Source organism: Triticum aestivum, chromosome 5A, assembly GCF_018294505.1.
Source record: "Triticum aestivum cultivar Chinese Spring chromosome 5A, IWGSC CS RefSeq v2.1, whole genome shotgun sequence".
Lineage (NCBI taxonomy): Eukaryota > Viridiplantae > Streptophyta > Magnoliopsida > Poales > Poaceae > Triticum > Triticum aestivum.
This window is the reverse complement of record NC_057806.1, coordinates 695984819-695993804: the sequence shown is the minus strand read 5'-3', so window position 1 is coordinate 695993804 and position 8986 is coordinate 695984819. Positions and strand designations below refer to the sequence as shown.

At 43.7% G+C, this 8986-nt stretch overlaps 1 long non-coding RNA gene across 1 annotated transcript; it reads right to left on the bottom strand.

The window, feature by feature from the left end:
* Positions 1-1119: 1119 nt before the first annotated feature.
* LOC123108481 (uncharacterized) lies at positions 1120-1995 on the bottom strand. The gene is made up of 3 exons (XR_006451913.1): positions 1780-1995; positions 1518-1575; positions 1120-1418 (listed from the first exon to the last, which is right to left on the bottom strand). It is a non-coding gene; the product is annotated as an uncharacterized lncRNA (long non-coding RNA).
* Between the last annotated feature and the right edge of the window lie 6991 nt (positions 1996-8986).

Sequence of the window (8986 nt, the reverse complement as noted above, 5' to 3'; positions counted from 1 at the left end):
AGCACAGGAAGGACATTCTGCGGAGAAGCTTTTCTGGTCACAATTCAACGTGCCACGGCGTCAGGCGTTGCTGAACGAACAGATGGCACAGTGGGCCGAGCTCCATAAGATGTCCAGAGCTGCCATGAAGGACGTCGTGGTCCGGCTATGGCCGGCTGAACCCATTTCGAGCAGCTATTTCGGTTTGGTGCAGCGAGTTGTCGATGCAGTGCCGCGTATCAACGCCGTTAAGCGGTCGGCGTGTATAGAAGGTGCTCGGATGGCCTTCGCCCGCGTCAAGATGTACTGGGCAAAGATGAAGGACACCGATGTTGCGGCTAAGGGCCCGCCCGGTGGCAAGGCCACCGCACGCTGGAGCATTATTTGGAGGACGTCGTGGAGGGTGCCCGCTTGATAGAGGGCCAGTGCTCGAAGGACATTATGTTCGAACAGATGCACTGGAATTGTGAGAACAATATTATGATACACTAGTCGTCAACCCGTGCTCCGGCACGGGCTAGCAATTTTACATAGAAAATATCTATAACTATTGTCCTACTATAGCATTTATGCTCATGTATTTTCAGTATCTAAATGTACACACTTCTTCCTTTTCTCCACCGAAGAACGATAGAATTTAATCTTAAAACCCTTCTCTTCCCAGAGTATATTTTATATGTGTGAAATAGTTAAGAAATCCTCAGGAATAGTTAAGAAGTCCTCCCTCAGGACATTGGATTGCACTTAGATTTGTATAATTATACAAGAATATGTTTCTATAGACATTAATGGATAGGCTCAGTTTTCTATCAAAATACATGACAATGTATCAAATAATATATGCAAGAGATTTCTATTTTCTCATACATTTAAGGGCCATACACTATTCAGATTTTAAGTTGTTGTCTTCACCAATAAATTATTATCGAATTTCTTCTATGATTAATATGGTCGGTGGGAACTGTGTGATAGATTATTCAGATTTAAGATTTGTGTAGAGGCAAGATAGAACTAAACGTTCGTTGATCACCTGGATTTCCTCTGCTTTTCAATATTATGTACACATTTATTATTTAAAGATTTCTGTACATACGATTTTATGTAGTAGAAGCGCCAAACGTTGTTTATTTGTAAACAGTATACTGGAAACATGATGTGATGGACTACACATTGCTGGGGACATAGATTGGCTGCCCTTGCGCTATCTATACCAACAAAATTTGGCTATCAAAATTTAGTCTGCCTCCTCAGAAATGATTTATTCCTCAAAATAAATAAATACTTAATGACAAGCAATCTACTTCTAATATGATTTCCAAGGTTCTTCGTCTCCTCGAGTAGATCCATTAGTGTTGAGTCTTGGATCTATCCAAGCGAGTCTCGACCAACTCCACTTCCGTGGGACAAATTTCCGCTTCAATCTCCCATGTAGAAATATACTGAATCCACAAAATATGATAGATTTATTTTCTGAGTTATCATATAGAAAAATAAATTAGATGTGTGATAGTTTGAATTGCGAGAGAAGGAAAATATACGTGCGACACCCATATCTTGCTGAACTTGGCTCCATCTGCTTCAAAGTTCAAATAGCTCCTAGTAAATGAACCATCATGGGAAAAAATAAGTTGTTGGAATATAATTGTTGCCAGAACTTGGAGAACTAAGAATGAAAGAACGAAGAGGAACATAATTAAGAGATGCCGCATGTTTGAGTGGATCATACCTGCTAAATCAACATATCATGGGATAAAATCATGTACTGGAATATACATGCTGGATTGCTTGATCGGATCTTACCTGCCAAACCAATCTGGTTGGATAAAATCATGTACATATACATGATGGATTGCTGCACTTGAAAACTGAGATACAAATTATGAGGTGGAACACGGTTAATATACATGATGGATTGTGTGGTTGGATAAGTGAGATTAAATGGTTGGAGACGAACACCAATGGAAGAGCCGAGTGTACACTTTATTTGACAGACAAAAATCACAGCAACCGGCCATATGTACGAGAGAAGGATTGAAGGGGAGAAGGAGGTAATGGCCACGTGGAGGAGTCCCCGTGATTTTACTTGGCAGATTTCATTACCAGAGACTTTTGCGGGCAATCAGCCGGGTCGTGCAATTTCTTTCCTTTTTTCGTTGTAGTTTTATGGATGGACGCTTTCCTTCTTCTTTTTGGTCTTTCCTTTTCCTTTGACGTGATCCTTTTCTTTTTTTAGGAACGGATCAAATCTTCCCTTTTTTACGTGGAGTTTTACTACTTAGTTTTCAGGGAACCGATTGAGGATTTATTTGTTTTGTATATACTGGATGGACGGTTTCCTTTTTTCGGTCTTTATTTTTTGTTGGACGTGAGGCTCATTTTTAGGAACGGATCAAGGCTTTTACGCGAGGCATTACTTTTTATTCTAAAGGGAACGGATTGAGGATTTATTTATTCCTAAATCCTAAAAAGTGGTCGGGTGCTAATCTGTCTTACAGAGCATCCGGGCTTGCGCGCCGTCCGATCCAGATCTCGCGGTCACGCGCGTTTCAAGTGGAAACAGGTGAAACCGTCGATGCGCGCGCCAGGTGTCCCCTGGTCGTGGCTTCGTGGTCGAGACCCGTTGGTGCTCAGTGCGGTTGCGTCTCGCCTCCCCTCTCCTGTTCCTCTCCACTTCCATCCCTCCCATTCGAAACTGCCCCCGAGCGCAGCGGAGCGGATCTCGTTCCAATCCCCCCAACCCATCCCCCAAATCCAGCGCGAGAGCAGCCGGCGGCGTGTCAGCGATTCCGCGGTTGTCTTCCGCCGGAGCGAGGGCGGGACAGCGGGCGCGGCGTGAAGGAAGGCGGTGCAGTGGCGGAGACGCGATCGAGGAGGGATGACGCGCTGCAGGCCGCGTCGGAAGGAGTAGTACCGGAGACGCGACAGAGAAGGAACGGCGTGCGCGGCCGTTGTTCTGTTGGCGCAGAGGGGCAAAATCGCGGCGAATCCCTGGTATGCCCATCGATCTCTTCCGGTCCTTCGCGTTTAGGTTGTCCAAATCGATGCGCTCTGCCACTCCACCGCGGACAGAGGAGAAACGGCGCGTGTGCGGCCATCGTGCGCTTGTTGCAGAGGTGCCGAATCGCGGCGGGTCGATGCGCTCCTCCACGTTTGACTAAGTTGATGAAATCGAGTAGCAGATGGTAGAAATTGATTGGAGCACTCGTTAATTTGGAGATGGACGACGACACGGGTCATTTCGTGTTCCTAGGCTACTGGTGAACTAGGATTCGTAGGTTTCGAAGGCAAGCCTTGGGGCTGTAGATTTCCGGTGTTATAGATGTTGAGGTTGATCCTGATGGGCGACTGACTTGCCTGAATATGGTTCATGTGTTGCCTGCGCAGGTGTTTTGACAGTGTTTTTGATTTAGTATACGAGAATAATGCTTCTCCCATGTCAATGTTGCCCTTGTTTTGTGAGTGACTTGCCTGATATGGTTGATATGTTACCTGCGCAGGTGTTTTGACAGTGTGTTTTTGATTTAGTGTAGGACAGTAATGCTTCTCTCATGTCAATGTTGCCCCTGTATTGTGAGTGACTTGCCTGACATGGTTCACGTGTCGCCTGCGAAGGTGTTTTGAAAGTGTGTTTTTGGTTTAGTGTAGGACAGTAATGCCTCTCCGATGTTAATGTTGCCCTTGTTTTTGTGAGTGACTTGCCTGATATGGTTCGTGTGTCGCCTACTAAGGTGGGTTGACGATGTGTTTTGATTTTAGTGCAGGACAGTAATGATTTCGCAATGGAAAATGCACATGTGATTTGTGTGTGTGTGTGAGAGAGGTAGGAAGTAATCCAGTGGAGGGAGGTTAATAGGGCTATTTGTAGGACAGTTTTAAGCATTTCACGAGAATTCATGCTATGATTTTTTTGTTCTAGGTGCCTTGATTTGTTTCAGATTTTATAGGACATGTAGAGGGAGGGTAATAGGGCGAATTATAGGATAGTTGTAATATAATGAAAATCAGATAGTTGACAACCCTTTTCATTGCCCACTTTTTGTAAGTTGCTGTTTGCTTAGTTTAGTAAGAATTTAGTCAAACGAATTTTGTTGGATGATATAGAGTTCTTTCAGAATCATTTCTAATGTGTTTTTATGATGAATCTCACTGTTTGTCCTTTAAATATGCAGCAGAAAATAGATGGCTGGGACAAGTCATAAGTCAAAACAGGATGGACCTGCTGGATCAAGTCATGACGACCTTGCATCTCATGGGAATGAAGAGCATCAAACACAGGTGTGCACATGCTCAGGAAGTTTTATGTTCTTCCTGTACATAACAGAGTTTGTTTTCCATTTTTTATTGATTTATGTGGTTTCCATCTTCCAACCACGGAGCAGTGCACCAATAACTGGGTACAAGCGTATGAGAACTAAAGCAGTTATTGCATGGGGGAAGCGCCTTGATGATATCATTAGTAATGAGAATAGTAATGAGAGCCAAGCTGCAGATGCTGGGAATAAAAATGTCGAAGGTGCAGACGTCGACCAACCTCCAAAAGCAAAACGCAAGAAGACGGGAGGAACTGAGGTATTTTGCATAGTTGCCTCAGTTTCACTGAGCAGTTGCCCAGCAATGCCGCCTAAGTTGCCTATGTTGTGATGAACCTTTTTCCTTTTTGCTAATCCCCTGTTTTCTGTTTTTTTCCTTATGCGCAATAGGGTCGTAGGAACAGGGCATCCCCTGCAAGGCTCTTCAAGTTGAACAAGGACTTGGTTCCTGACCAAAAGGGTGTCATCATCGGAAAAGAATTTGGTGGCATTCTGGACCTTGCAGCGAGTAGCATGCCTGGAGATTTTAGCCAGTGGATAATGAAGCATTACGACCCGGAGATTTCGCAGATAGTCATTCCAGAAAGGGGAAGATTCATGTAGATGCCGCAAGTGTCCGTAGGATATGGGGTTTGCCCAACAGGGGCAGGAAGGTGTGCTTCGAGAATCGTCCTGAAATCACAAAGGCAATGTACAGTATTTACAACATCACATCGAAGAACTCCCCAACCCTCACAGAATGGTGCAAGATGATCATAGACATGGGAGGATCTCATGACGATGACTTTGTCCGCGCTTGGCTAGCTCTTGTTTTTTCGTGCTTCCTTGCCCCTTCAACTAGTTTGAGTATTTCCCCAAAGAGCTTCCTGGCGGTCATGGATGTTAATGGAATAACGGAAACCAATATATGCCAGTTTGTTGTTGATCAATTAAAGCTTGCGTTCACTTCGGGGCGTGCCAACAAGAAGGTTGTTTGTTGTTGTGTTTTCCACCTTGTTGTAAGTGCTTGAAGCTGTTTTGTTTTTTAAGCATCCATTTGTTTACTTATCTTTTCTTTTCTTTTTGCAATCATTAGCTAACTTAAACTTTCTGTTCTTTTTCCGTGTCTCTACGCAGCTGTTTTACCTAGACTCTCTGGATGTTGATGAGCCAATCCCGAACTTGGTACCAAGGGTTTCAGTTTGGAATTCAGATTTAATCTCCAGAGTTATCAAGAAGGACAGGAAGGCTCCGGGAGAATATGGCCAATTGCGGGTAACTGAATATTTCTATTTTAGTATATATATCATTGTCATATTGTTTTTAGGAAACACTACCATTTTTTAGAGTAGGCAATTCACTTTGAAAGAGCAAGCAAGGTAATTTATCTTTTTGGGCAAGTGCCATACATATATTTTCAAGTATGTCCAAGTAGTTATCAGACTTATTCGAACCTTTCTCGTTTTCCATGCACACAGTTGAATAATGTTCACAGGAAGGATTTGTTTTGTTGTTGTATTTAATAGTAGCTTCTGTAGTACATTTTTTAGCTTTTTTCTGTCTGAGCAATTTACATGTTGAAAAGTAGCAAATTTACACAACAACACAAGCAACTTATGTTCTGAAAACTAGCAACTTGCATACTAGTTCTTCATTTTTTGTTGATTACAGTATCCACTAATAGTAGGCAAAAGGGGAAGTGGCATAATGGTTGCAGGAATTTTCAGACTATTAGTAGTACTATTTTTCTTCATTTTCTCAGGTCTTTTTTGGTAATGGGAGTGCCAGAATTGTTGTCACTCATAGTTTTTTTAATCTTCTTTGGCTATAAAAACCACCAGCTCAAGACGGAGTTTTCCCGGTGTGTGGATGATAGCTTGTTTGGCAGTATGGACCACATCACCAAATTTGTTGCCGCAAGATTGCCCGAGTCATATGACAAATCAGTAAGTTATCTAGCACTTGTTTTTCCCTCTCACTGTTGTTCCCCTTTTTATCGCCATTTGTACATTCAACCATTTTTTCAGAATCTTCAATAGAAGATATGTAATTATCATGTTCTCTACCATCCACTTTTATGTTTTACAGAAGCAAAAGAAGCTCACAGGGTTGGTGCACGATATGTGTTATGTAATTTCACATGCAGTTGGGAAGCTCGTGATTGGGGTTGGGAAGATAGATGATGATGAATGGGGGACAAAGGAGGCAGATCCTAGTACTGCGGAGACAATCAGGCTGCAGCCTAACATAAGGGGCAAGCGAGTACCAGCCGGAAGAGACAGCTTACCAAGTGAGGAGGAGTCGTTTAATTCCAACAGCGACGACAGCGAGGCAGCCGACAGTGAAAGTGAGGGAGATGGCAGGGATAAAAGTAGTGATGAAAGCGACAACGATGGCAGTTCAGACAGCGATGATTGTCATGATGGATCAAGTGGAGTTCAGGGGAAATCAAGTAGCCAGGGAGCACGACAAACAGTGGATCACCACGAGGGGGCAAGTGCTGAGATGGGAGGGAAAGACGGAACTGGGGGGAACGAGGACAATGATGATGATGAAGAAGAAGAGGATGACGAAAAAGAAGATGACGAAGGAAAGGAGGATGACGACGATGAAGAAGGCGATGGGGATGACAAAGACAAGGAAGATGATGGGCAGGGGAAGCAGGATGAAGATGATGAAGATGACAGCGGAGGTGGCAACGGTGGTTCAGGCAGCAATGGTGGCTCCGATCGGGATGAGGATCCCGTAGCTGAAAATGCAAGCAGCGATGATGATGAACAATGGATGCTACAATTTTTGATTGAAAAGAAGAGGGACAGAAAGGCAAAAGGATTGGATGAGGCGGATAGGATATCTATCAGAGACCTTGTGATGACGGAATTCAAAACTGCTGTTTCCCCAAAACCACGCTTCCCTGTTTTTGAAGTGAAAGAAATGTTGGATATTGATGACATGTCCATGGCAACCGAAGCGAGGAGGATGTTCAAAGAGTTGTTGAGGGGGGACACTTGGATATGGTCTTCACATTCAACCCCAAGGAAATATGCCCAAAGGCGACTCGGCAGAAAATAATGAGAGAACTTGGCGCTCTAAATGAAGCTACAGAACAGAAGATTGCTTGTCGAAACCAACTACCACCACTCCCGCCATGAAAGAAGATGAAGAAAACTATCAGTTTCATATTGGAGCCATCTGTGATGAATGAAACAGCAATTCATCCGCAAGCATATCGTGCCGAAATTCCCGGTTACGGCCAAGGGGGAAAGTCAAGGCAGTCGGCCATGAAAAAATCTGGTCCTTCTCAGTAGCAACAACAGGCAATTTCTAAAACAAAAGAGGCAATTCATGGGAATGCCAAAACACAGGTGGTAAAGAGTACACCATTAAGCTCAGTAGCACCCCCGTGCAGCAAAGTTGGAGATGAGGCAGTACCTACAGGAGTAGATCCAAAGCAGTCGGGTAGTTTTCATTCCCAATGTCAAGCAGGTGGATCACATATTCTGGCAACTCAGTCCAAGGAGGAAGCAAGACCAGCTGTTTTTCAGGCAAGTTCTATAGAGGAAACACTGGACCCCACAAAAGTAAGGCCAGTTCAATTCAAGAAGGGACCCACAGTGCTAGTAAGCACATGAAACCACAGCGAAACACAACCACTAGGTGACTTAAATGGTCAAGTGCTTCCCCCGTCTCGGGTAAATGTGATGCAGTCAGCCAATGGTATCCAGAGGGCCAAGGTGCAAGACTTCAAGGCATCACCTGAGTCTCCAGCATTAAATCATGCAGGACACAAAAAGGAGAAAGAGAACATCCCTCCGGTGTCATGTATGGAGATCAAAAGGATACAAGACCTACCTGAAGCTGTAACCATGGGAAAAAGTCCAGAACAAAAGTTGCTAAGAGCCCTAGGGAAATTGCCTGTCTGCTCAACTGTACTTGCCCAACCTGAGGCCACAAGTGTTCCAGAAGCAGTAGAAGCAACTGGCCACGGGAACATTCACCATTTCTATGATGTGGAGGAGCGGTACCATGATTTCATGCGTGTTAGTGGGAATACAAGCAATGCACTAGAAATCAATGTTCTAGATGTGAGTGAGCTGTTTGCAACGTGTGTTGATCCAAACAACAAGAATGCCCAATCCAACTCCATAAATCACAGTTCAGCGAATAAAGATAAACAACATTTTGAGCAAAGGGACACCGAAAGATCAAATGAGTTTTTCAGAGAGTACTACCCAACACCAAGTTTCGATCTAGGCATAGATGATTTCCACACAAGATCTGCAGACAACACAACACATCAACATGTTGGGTCAAGCACATTTGCAGAGCATGAGTTGAAGGAACTCCCAGTACATAACCAGCCAATCATCAATATAACCAACGACTATTATCTGTTGGATGTTGAAGGCATAGATGAACCGTGTGTTCAAGCAGAAGGAAATGCGTACCAAACACCTGAAAAAAGTTCCAACCAAGGAGAAGTGGGGTCAAGCAGCAAGGTTTATAGCAGTAGTAGTTCAGGAGAGATGCATCCACATCAATTCGAGAGAAGGATTATCAAGCCACCTCCTTGCAAGAGGTCACCTTTCATTGACTATAATGAGAAGAAAGTCTTCATGTCCAAACCCGAAGCAAATAGATTGTATGCATCAGTTATTTTGCATGGAAGAATTAATGAAGAAGAATCACTAGATGTGGATACCAGGTATGACAGTATA